The sequence below is a fragment of the Cyprinus carpio genome, chromosome A11 (genome assembly GCF_018340385.1).
Source record: "Cyprinus carpio isolate SPL01 chromosome A11, ASM1834038v1, whole genome shotgun sequence".
Lineage (NCBI taxonomy): Eukaryota > Metazoa > Chordata > Actinopteri > Cypriniformes > Cyprinidae > Cyprinus > Cyprinus carpio.
In genome coordinates, this window is record NC_056582.1 from 21,758,549 (window position 1) to 21,771,136 (window position 12,588).

At 34.8% G+C, this 12,588-nt stretch overlaps 1 pseudogene; it reads right to left on the bottom strand.

Annotated features, from left to right (window-relative positions):
• Positions 1–3,510: 3,510 nt before the first annotated feature.
• LOC109084735 lies at positions 3,511–8,100 on the bottom strand (annotated as a pseudogene).
• Positions 8,101–12,588: the final 4,488 nt, after the last annotated feature.

Here is a 12,588-nt window from a genome sequence, read left to right on the forward strand (position 1 = left end):
TAAGGTCTTTCCAGACTGAAGCTTGTGTAATTCATAGTTACACTGGGATGTCAATCCCGTGGCAGAAACAGAGAAACAAATAGACAATTAGTGTATGCTGTTCCAACCAAGCAAAAAATGATTTGTTCAACCCAAGCTAAGGAATGAGCACTTGATCAGATATAACTGCAGTACAAGATTATGATGCATTATTTGAATGCTTGGCCAAAGAGAAATGTCTTTACTCTAGATTTAAACAAGAACCCCGAACGTTATCAGGAAAGCTATTCCAGAGTTTGGGAGCCAAATGCAAAAAAGCTCTACCTCCTTTAGTGGACTTTGCAATCTTTTTTTTTTTTTAACTACCAAAAGGTAAAAAAGCTACCAAAAGTCCAGAGTTTTGCAAACTTAGGGAGTGTGATGGATTGTAGCGTGGTAGAAGACTAGTTAGGTACACAGGAGCTAAACCATTAAGGGCCTTGTAGGCAAGTAATAATATTAAGTTCCATATCAGTTATAAAATAGGTAGCCAGTGCAGAGACTCTAAAATTGAGGTAATATCATATTTTCTTGGTAAGGACTCTAGCTGCTGCATTTTGAACTACCTGTAGCTTGTTTATTGAGGATGCAGGACAACAGTGCATTGCAATAGTCCAGTCTAGAGGTCATGAATGCATGAACTAGCTTTTCTGCATCAGAAACAGGTAACATGTTTCGTAGCTTGGCAATGTTTCTAGGCCCCATTTACACTGCATGGTTCAAGTGACCCAATTCCGATTTTTCCTCTCATGTGGCACAGATCGGATATGACCGGTGAACGTGTAAGCAGGAAAAAACTGCATGGATTCCGATTTTCTCAGATCGGATTCAGGCCTCATTCATATGTGGTAATAAATCGGATATGAATCGGATACGTGCAATTTGCGTGTTCCATGTAAGCAGACAAATCGGATATTCCCCAGTAAATGCGAGTCGTACGTCATTAAAAAAAGTGACGTCAACTCAGGTAGACACCACCAACTGAGATCACATGACTTATTATAGTCGCGATGGAGGATGAAAGATACACACAATGGAGCAATGCGGAGGTTGCATGTCTTTTAAGTCCTCTTTTTTCTCCGCCGTACGAGACCAATCTTTTGCTGATTTTTTTGTTGACTTTTCAAAATATTGTGGAAAGCAAAACACTGTATAATATTATTTGCATCTGCATCCATTGTATTTCGTGCTGTTTTACTTCCTTTTCCATGTCAGAACGTCTACGTTTGGTAGTTTCAGCAGTGTATAGTGTAAATGCAAAAATCGGATATGGGTCAAAGATGGGTCGTCAAAAAAATCGGATATAGTCAGAAAATCTTATTCAACAAACACTCTAAGTGGGTCTGGCGTAAACCAAGATGGAAGAATGCTGTTTTTGTAACATGGGAAATGACTTTCAAAAGACAAGTTGTTGTCTAATATAACATCCAGATTTTTGACTGTAGAGGAAATACATCCATCTAATTGCAAATTGTAATCCAAGAGATTCGGTGTACTGCTTTTTGGTCCAATAAGTAATGCGTCTTATCCGATTCAATAGGACAAAATTATTGGTCATCCAATCTTTTACATTTAACACACTCTGTTATCTTAGATAACGTAGAAATTTCATCTGGTCTTGTTGAGATATATAGTTGAGTATCATCAGCATAACAATGTAAACTAATTCCATATTTTTTAAAAATATGACCAAGGGGTAACATGAATATTGAAAATAGCAGAGGACCTAGGACAGATCCTTGTGGCACTCCATACTTTACTGGTGATAATTGAGATAATTGAGACTCCCCATTTAAGTAAACAAAGTGGTAGCAATCAGACAGGTAGAATCTAAACCATCTTAAAGCCTGCCCTTTAATACCTGTATAGTTTTATAATCGATCTATAGTGTCGAAGACAGCCCTAAGATCAAGTAGAACTAGCTATGAGATGCAGCCTTGGTCTGAAGCAAGTCATTTGTAATTTTAACAAGTGCAGTTTCTGTGCTAAGGTGGGGCCTGAAACCTGACCTGAAATTCTTCATAGATATCATTTTTTGCAAGGAGCATAATTGAGCAGACAACTTTCTAAAATGTTACACAAACAGAAGATTTGAAATGGTTCTGTAATGTGACCTAAAGATAACAATGAGTTAATACTGAGAAACAGTTCTTCTGCTACAGGTAACAACTCTTTCAGTAATTTAGTGGGTACAGGATCTAATAAACATGTTGTTGGTTTAGATGCAGTGATAAGTTTATTTAGCTCATCCTGTCCTACATTTGTAAAGCATTTCAGTTTTTCTTTGGGTGCAATGAATAAAGCTGATGTACTAGATGCTGTAGAATCTAAATTTGTTATTGTATTTCTGATGTTATCCATTTTATCAGTGAAGAAATTCATAAAGTCATTACTATTAAACTGTGAGGAAATGTTTAGATTGGGTGGCGTCTGGCTATTTGTTAATCTAGCCACTGTGCTACATAAAAACCTTGGATTGTTTTGGTTATTTTCTGTGAGTTTGCGGATATGCTCGGCCCTGGCAGCTACTAGCGCCTGTCTATAGCTGAACCTACTGTTTTTCCACACAACTCTAAAAACCAACCTGCTGCCCCTCCTGAGCAGGCTCTGCACTGCTGGTGACATGATTATATATATATAAACAAGAACTGAACGGAAAGGAAAAAGAAAGAAAAACATGGGAAAGTAAGTGAACTGAGTGAATGATGGAGCAGCTGTGGGTAAATCTGAATGCTTTGACTATGAAAAAAATTAACCAGATGCTACAGAGACACTAGATGGCATTAGTTCATAAAGAACTGAACGATGCTACCCATCCCAAGTCAAGAACTGACTGGCTATGATTAAAATTGTATTATGCCATTCCTAACATAGCCAGACCTCAATTATAAAGTTCATTGTTAGATTTTGTTAATTTAGTTAATTTAACTAATTTAGTTGCAAATATACAGTATTTTATCTTTTAGATAGCAACATTATCTAACAACCAAACATAAAAAGTACCTAAAAATACATACAATAAACTATTTGAAATTAAATGAAATGCAATGAATAAATCTATTTGTATGCAATCTCAAAGATGTTAGATGATAAAATAAACCATTAAGACATCCAGTCTAGACATTTTGTTGCTCCAGTTATTTAAGCACAATAACAAAGAGAAAAAAATAGCCAGCAAAACTTCCGACTTGTTCCTTTCTTTCTTCAGGTAATTAATAATCTCTGTATTAAACATGTAAACAGCACTTATTTAACAGGTTGTACAGGGTTGTGTCACAAGATTTAAAACCTGAAACTCTCAATCGTCCTTGCTTTAAATCAAACATTCAGCATATTTACTTTCCTGCACTTCAATACGCCCAAGTCAACTAATACTTCTTTGTTACTCATGTAATTGCTCTGCTTACGAGGCATAAATTGTGTAATATTGCAAATATAATATTGTTGTCACAACTCTGCTAAGATGGTAAAGCAGGCAGACGAAGACAAAAGTAATTCCAATAATATAAAGTCCTTTAATGGGTTATCCAACAACGACTAGGAAGAGCTAACACACGGTAACATCTACATTAACCGACAAACACAAAGAGCAACAGAGGGAGACTAAATGAAGGTAAAACAGATGCTGATAATGAACTTCACAAGGTAATGAGCAGAACCAAAAAAGGCTAAACAGGAACCTGCAGAGAAAACAGTAAAGAACAGGAACTAAACCATATATGGGCAAAAAGGAAGGGAACACAGACAGACCACAAAACATGAGTCCAAAAGCCTTACAATTGTAAGTGCAGGTTAGATAACAATAGTTCCATCAAATAATTTAATGCTCAAATAATGCTTTTTCCCCCCCAATAAATTACTTGTAAAGCATTTGATTGCACATTGCCATTGCTCTTTCCAAAACAGAAAGAGCTAAACAGAACCAGCTGCCCTTTATAGTTTTGTCACTATCCAGAGTCTGTTGCTCTGTTGGTAACATCTCCGTCATCTTGAATCAATATCCGCCCTCTCAAAGACGATCTTACGGGAGAAATACACAGCCACCAGACTCAACAAAGATGCACAGGCCATGTATGCATTCACACTGTGGAAGAGTTGCACAATGGAGCCCATGAAGAGGGACGGGACCACCTGAGACAGCAGGTAGGCACTGTCTAAAATGGCGATGTCTGTGCCCACCCCTCAGAGCTCAAAATTTTGTGTCCACATTGTTATACACACATATATAAAAAGATATTGAGATTTTTATAATACTACTAAAGAGTAGTATCGTACCCGGATACCCGTTGACGCACCCATTAGTTCTTTTCTGCTTAGTCGAGGATGGCACCTCTGATCTGATTAATATTAGATCTTCCTCCCTGAGAGGAAAATTGTGCCTGTCGGTGGAGAAAAAGACCTGGAAATTGGGAAAGAAAAATTTGTTTAGGATAAATACAGATTATCATGGAAGATGTACAAATGCATAAGGTTTGTTTTGAAGCTCTTACCTGTGCGTTTGAGTGGTATAGACATGTGAGTGTGTACGGCAGAATCTGCAGGGTGCAGAAGGTGTATCCTGTAGCAGCAGCCATGATGGTGACTAGTATAATGTTGTTGGATATGGTCATAACTGCTGTACACACAGCCAGCAGAACCACGCTGCTCAGATACAGCTTCCTGGCACCGATACACAACACCATACGCTCCATAACCAATGAGAAGATCACAGAGGTCACACATTGTAGGAAAAGACCCAGACTGGCCATTCGAACACCTGCAGTGACATAAAAACAACAATAAAATACTTAGATTCCATATATATACAAGCCATTACTTTAGTGTAATCATTTTAATATGCTGCTCAAGAATGTTTCTTATTATTATCAATGCTGAAAACAGTTAGTATATTTTGCTTAGTATATTTTGTGTGTGGTTTTTTAGGATTCTGTAATGAATAGCAAGTTCAAGCAAACATAATTTATTTAAAAAAAAAAAATTACCTCCAAAGGGTACATATTAGAACCTTTTGAAAGGGCCCCAGTTACAGCTTATTTGCCTTTTTTCTAAGAGTGTACATTTTCTGAAAACAAGTTTTAAAATCATATGCAGTGTTGCTTCTCAAGTAAATTTCTCTTGTTTCAGGTATTTTTAGGATATACTTTTTTCTTCATATTACAGATAAAATGTCACCTTCATCATAGCGTATCCTTCCTGAGGAGCCTGGCTCTTCACTGGGCACCCCGTTATACAATCCTTCTCCAACAAAGTCCGTGTAGAAAAGCATAAAGGACATAAGTGCCATCCAACTGCACAACTCAGCGACAAACAGCCTTGCAATGACTTTTGGCATGCGACTGCACAGCGAGTAGAGTCGGGGAACCACAGAAAAGAGACTAGAGTACGTCCTTCGTAAAAGCAGAAATCTAGGGAATGCCACACAAGGGTAGCAGCAAGTCTTCAGTTTTTCAGGCTTTCTGGACACCTCAGCTTCCCCCAGCCTTTCTCGTACTGTCTTCTCCTCAGAGATGAAGGTTGTACCCATCAAACAGGCGAGAAAAATGAAGGTCAAAACAATGTAGATGAAGGCCTCTTGTCCACCCAAGTAGACCACAGTGTCCAAAGTTGTCCAGTCAAACGCGGACAGCAGGTAGCCAATGCATCCACCCAGACTGAGCATGAGGGAGTAGACGGAAAAAGCCTTGCGACTCTCTTCCTCTCCAGGAAAGAGGTCAGAAACCAAGGCCTCTAAAGGGGTGAAGCAAGCCTGACCACAGAATTCCATCAAACAAATGGCAAACACCAGCAGTGGGACCTCCAGCCAATGCTGCTGTCGTTTTGTGAGCAGGGTGATGAGGGTGGACGTCTGAGGGATGATCAAGAGACCGAGCAGGACGCCCATGCACAAAACCCATATGAAGGGACGCCGGCGACCATATTTACTTCTCCAACTATCACTCGCCGAACCAATTAGAGGGACAACGATCAGCCCCAGCACTGGTCCCACAGCTGAAAGAAAAACATCAAATCATAAAACATCAAATGTAAATTCACTCTGGATGTGTCTGCTAAATGCATATATGTATATATATATACTATTTTCTTCTGTAAAAATGTTATACAACACAGTACAATGACACATTATTTAATTAGTAATTCAACTGATAATTTAATAATTTAATTACAATGTATTTAATTATTGAATAATTTATAATGAATTTAATTAACAACCTTTTTTAAAAAAAAAATAATATTATAATAAGTATACAGTTGCCTTTACATTTCGGTGTAAGTATAAACATATTTGGGTGTCCTTAGTATTAAAAAGTTCAAAAACCCCAGAGGTGGAAGTGACGAAGCACTGAGGTGGAATTTGTGGCTCAGTAAGTGAGTCAAATGAAACCATTTACACGTAAACTTAATTTAAGTTATGCAATGTTGACGCATTTTAACACAGTTCCTGTGTTAAAATGCGTCCAAAATAAAAGTGAGTCATTTGTTTCAGTAACCAGTCTGGCGGATTGAAAACTGCTTTTGGAAACAGGACGACACACCTTCTGGTGTCTTGTCACAAACATTTAACTTAAATACAATATATGACCTTTAAGAAACTTGTTAACTGAGTTTGACAACTCATGTTTTACATATTTCTCATATGGTATGAACGCAGAAGCATTCTTATACTCGTATTTTTTATATCCTACATTTCTACATTTCAAAACCACTGAAAGCCTTGAAGCTCATGATAATCCCATCTGAAGTTCCAACACCTTTAAAATGTTTTTTTGTCAGTCCAGATATGTAATAACTCGGCTACACTAGTAAAACAGCTTTGACAGTGATCACTTTCAGAGTGACTTACCCAATACCATGGTCATGAATCGTTCTTCCACCCCTGCCTCCAGCAGCATAGGTGGGAAGTAGATGGTCCCAGCAGCCAAACATACCTCCAGGCCACATGTTAATGCATTAATCAAGAACAACTGTGAGATCCTGCCATGCATGTCCAGATTCTCCTCTCTTTCACCTCTTCAAACTCTGCAGTGATGAAAGAAGCTGTTTAGTCATAAATTAATGCATATGTCTAACATTTTGACTTCTGTTGCGTGCTCTTCCTGTCACAAAGCTACCAAATGGATCCAGAATACACTGAATGAATCGTGTCCTTTTCAGAATTGCCCACTTGGTGTTTTTCTCAAGAACTTCATTCTTCATACATATTCATGTATGCCAGCCAACTTCCCATGCTGACAAAGATGAGAAATTGAGTCATGTGATTATGACCGTTGACACCAGGATGTGTGGCAGAATAAAACACCCCTTTAGTCAACAGTGTGTTTGTTCAGGACTATAAAATAATGACAAGTTTCTCAGCACTCAACTGCTGATCTTTGACCTTAAAGGCAGTACATCTATTAGAGCGGCTTTATGATTGTGGACATAACACAATCTTGATTGTTATGAAAAATTTCGAATGCATGGCAACAATGAACAAAAACTTCTGGAAGACCGCTGGTTTTTCTTCCCAAATCTTTTCAGTATAACAGACTCATGGACTATTTCTCCACGGTTTGGAGAAATTTGAGTTCAGTTCACATTGATCTAAATTACAAAAACGTTTGAATAACACACGTCTATTTAGTCCATTTAAATCTCCTGTTTCAATTAATAAGTGAATTTCACAAAAGACGTTAAGAACAAGGAAATGAAGCATGTTTTTTGGACCATCACTGTGACACTTTCATGACAATTAAGCACAGAAATCTTATTATAATAATTAAGTATAATTAAATAATTATTCATACATTATGCCAGAATCAGCTTTAATTTATACTTTTTTTTTTAAATGTTGTTGATTGAATTTTATTGTATGTTCTATTTATTAAAAAAAAAAAAATCACTATTGTTGTGTTGGAAAAATGACTACTATTCGATTTTCACTAAATAACTAAATCTGTTTGATTTTTCCTGATTTGTATACTGTACTGTTAATCTTATTAATTGATTAATTATTAAGTGATGCATTAAACTGACCAAAAATGACAGTAAAAACATTTTTTACAATATAACAAAAAGATGTCTTTTAAAAAAATTAAAATAATAAATTCTGTTCTTTTGAACTTTCAGTACATCAAAAAAAAAAAAAAAATGTATCCACAAAAAAATTCCACAAGAATTTTAAGCAGCACTGTTAATAATGAAAAACAGGGTTTTTTGAGGAGCAGATCAGTATATTAGAATGATTTCTGAAGGATCACGTGCCAAAGAAAACTGGAGTTATGATGCTGAAAATTCAGATTTGCATCACGGGAATAAATTACATTTATTTAAAAAAAAAAAAACAACAACACCAATATGAAGGCACGTCGGCGACCATATTTACTTCTCAAACTATCACTTGCCGAACCAATTAGAGGGACAACAATCAGCCCCAGCACTGGTCCCACAGCTGAAATAAAAACATCAATTCATAAAACATCAAATGTAAATTCACTCTGGATATAAGTGTCTGCTAAATGCATATATTTAACACAATTTTCCTCTCTAAAGAATGTTATACAACACAGCACAATGACAAATTATTTAATTTATTTAATAATTGTATAATTTAATTACAATGTATTTAATTATTGAATAATTATATTTGTAATGAATAATTTATAATGAATTAAATTATTGAAAAAAATACCTATTTTTAGGATAAAGCGGTCTTTACATTTCAGTAAAGTGGTCCCTCACAAGGAGAACATTAAAATATACTACCATAGAAAAAAAGTGTAATAATATTTCACAATATTACTTTTTTTTTTGTTCAAATAAATGCAGCCTAATTAACAAATTTTACCCCAAACCTTTGCAGTGTATGTTAGTGTACATTTTAAAACATTCAAATTTTAAAATATGACTACATTTTGTATATAAATACTGTGAGGTCACTTAAGTTCTGAACCTGTTCTTCTGAATATTACTCATGTTGAAATGAGCTGACAGATAATTGAGAAGGAATGAGACATGTCTCTAAGTGCAACACGTACAAACACATTTAACTGAGTGACACTCTTTAATTTCACTGTCAACCACTTACACTGGACTCCTGTCTCAACTAAGAGTATAAAGTCTTAAATATAACCTGAGTTGAAACATAACTGAGCCATGAAAAGGTTTTAGACAGGAAAAAGCGCTGAAGCGCGTCCCATTTTACCTGACTCTGCCTCTGACAGCGAATTTCAGGTCCTGGAATTTTTTTGTTTCTTAAATTGACATTCTGTATGTATGAATACACCTGTTTTAGAATAAAATTAACAAGCATTTTAACATTTAAATAACATTATTTTAAACAAATGATTAAAAGTATCCCTTTTACTTGTCTGTAAAGGAATACAACTAATCACTAATATTTACTCAATTATTCATGACATTTAAAGGCAATAAATTAAAACTAATAAATGCCAGTAATACAAAGACTGGTCTGTTTTATGATTTTTTTGTCTACAGGTCCATCATCAGCTACACATCATCAAACATTCTGTTACAAAAACAATACGTACGTTTCATTTCCATCTGAAAGTGTGAATGGGAGTGATGTTGTCTGCTGTGGTTTTACTGATTCCCATGTGAATGTGTAGAAAGTGCAGTGACATCAGTAGAAGTTTGAAGAGCCGTTCCAGGAGCGCTGCAGGAAGTGGGCGGGATGAGCTGAGAACACACACGTCTGGAAAGCCACATCACAGAGGCTCTACTCAACCTTCAGTTTTGCTGCAGGGCATGAATTAAAGCCAATTAATTCCATGTGTCTGCTTTCATATAGAGTGATTTCCTTTAATGGATTATTTACATGGGAAGTGAAGCTTTAGTCTGAGAGTTTGTGAGGGGATAGACTACAGGAAAACTACCTATCCATTCATTCTGTCTATTGTTCTGTCTGTCTCTCTCTCTTTCTATGTGTCTGTCTGTCGATCTGTCCGTCCATCCATCCATCCATCCATCAATGTCTGTCTGTCTGTCTATCTATCTACATCTATCTATTTATTGATTTATATAATTATTGAGTCATCTTCAGTATGGCTTTAGAACAAACAGGTCGATCTCAAAGGCAGTGATGGAACTGGTAGAAGAGATTTCTTCTTCAATAGATAATAATGAATATACTGTGGGGGTGTTCCTAGATTAAAAAAAAGCTTTTGACGTTGTTGATTATGGCATATTAATGATGAAACTGGAGAGATATGGTATAAGAGGAAAAGCCTTTGCTTGGATAAAAAGTTACCTCGATGACAGATTTCAGTTTGTACAAATAAATAATGTTAAATCAGATTGTGGTGTTCCGCAAGGTTCGGTGCTAGGACCCAAATTGTTTGCACTGTACATAAATTATATTTGTAAAGTGTCTAAAGTATTAAAAATGGTTTTGTTTGCTGATGATACAAACTTATATTGTTCGGGGAAAAATTTAGAACAGCTTCTGAATACAGTGGAAATCGAACTGATGGTTTTCAAAAAATGGTTTGATGATAATAAGCTCTCACTGAATTTAAGTAAAACAAAGTTTATAATATTTAGTAATCAACAAAGTAACAATAAAGTTAAATTAAGGATTAACAATGAGGAAATAGAAAAAAAGTGTATATGGGTGTTATAATTGATCATAAATTATGTTGGAAACCACATATTAATTATGTATAAACAAAAATTTCAAAATCCATTGCAATATTAAATAGAATAAAACATTTTAAAGGGGGGATTTTTTTTTTTTTTTATAAATATTGTATTGTGCACTCATAGTTCCTTAACTTATTGTGTGGAGGTGTGGGGTCATGCATATAAAACCAATATAAATTCAATACATATGTTACAAAAGAAAGCTATTAGGACTGTTAAAAGGGTTGATTATTACGAACCAACAAACAAATTGTTTATTAATTTACATGTTTTAAAATGTGTAGATTTAGTTGATTTATATACATCACAGATGATGTACAGTTTATAATAATTTACTTCCAAATTGTATTCAGAGGCCGTTCAAAATAAGAGAAAGTCAGTATAATCTAAGAGGATTGTATACGTTTAAAAAAAAGTAAGGGCAAGAACTAATGCAAAAAGTAGGTGTTTATCTGTCAGTGGTGAAAATCTATAGAATATTTCCTATAGAAATAATTGTGATAAGGAATTAAAATTATGTAATTCACTTTGCAAATTTAAGAAAATGTATAAAAATAAGGTGATAATTATGACTCAGTATTAATAATTGTGAATGTATTGTTAAAGTATTGAAGTAATAGCTGGAATGTGTATTTTTGTTATGCTTGTTTTGAATTATGTATGTACATTTTGAGAAATGTGTTATGTAACATTGTTTATCTTGTATTATATAAATTAGTAAAAAGTGTCGCTCATCAGTTAACTATGTATAATAGGCATAATAAGCAAGGCTTCGGCCTACACCTTTTTCGGTAATTACATTTATTTATTTATTTAGTGAAAAGTTGTCTGAGGACCGAAATAAAATTATTGATATCTACCTATCTATGTAACATGTATATTATAAGTCCTACATCAGTCAGCATTTCTTCCTTTTAATCATCATTCAGCCATGTCTTGCAGTTTGACAAATACATTTTGTAAATATTCCATGTAGTCTCTTTATGAATATGAAGTCATAAAACTGCACGTATAATTGTACAAGACGCATTAGATGGAGTTAAGTATGTCAGGCAGGATGATGATGTCAGTGTTTGTGATTTTAATACTCACCTTCAGGTGGAAAAAAGTGGATGGTTCCGTTTGATTTCCTTTTGTGAAATACAGCATACAGAATATTGTGGCGTATCTCAAGTTTCAGTTACAGTTTCCTGTTTTGTCACATGTAGGTTGGAGGAGTTGTTTCACATTTACAGGGTCACACATTTACATTTATGCATTGTAATGATGCTTTAATTCATTATTAATTTGCTTTTATTTATTATTTGAACTATTGAAATGCTGTATATGGTAGTTGTGTAGCAGACACAAAAGTAAAACTTTTTTTAACTTTAAAATTGTTTAAATATTATTTGAAAAACAGTTTTAAGTTTTAAGAGATGCTTTTTAGACACAAAAAACTATTTCATACACTACATGTTTAAAAGTCTTGTTTGTTTCTCATTTTCAAGCAGACTAACTTGACATTTTTCACACTATAAGTTTGTTTAACACATTCAGCACATTCATCTTTTTTTTAAGGTTTTGTCACCCTTCAGCTTCCTTTAGGTTTTTTTTTTTTAAACTTAATATCATTTAGTTTTACTCTAAAGACAGTGAGCACATTTATTTGAATAAAATTACATTGCGATGATAATTATTGTTAAATAAAGCCTTTTTTGTAGCAAGGAGAATAGGCTTCTGGTAATGCAATAATAATATTGTTAACACTCTGAATGGTCTCAGACTTGCACGGTGGTTGAAGGAGTTGAAACAACACTGTCACCATGTGTTGAAATTTAGTATCGCAATTGATGACGACATTATAATGTTTATGTTAACAAAGATTGAATGACAAACTAACTTACACACTATGGAAATTAAGCTGGTTTTTATTAGTAACCGGAATATAAG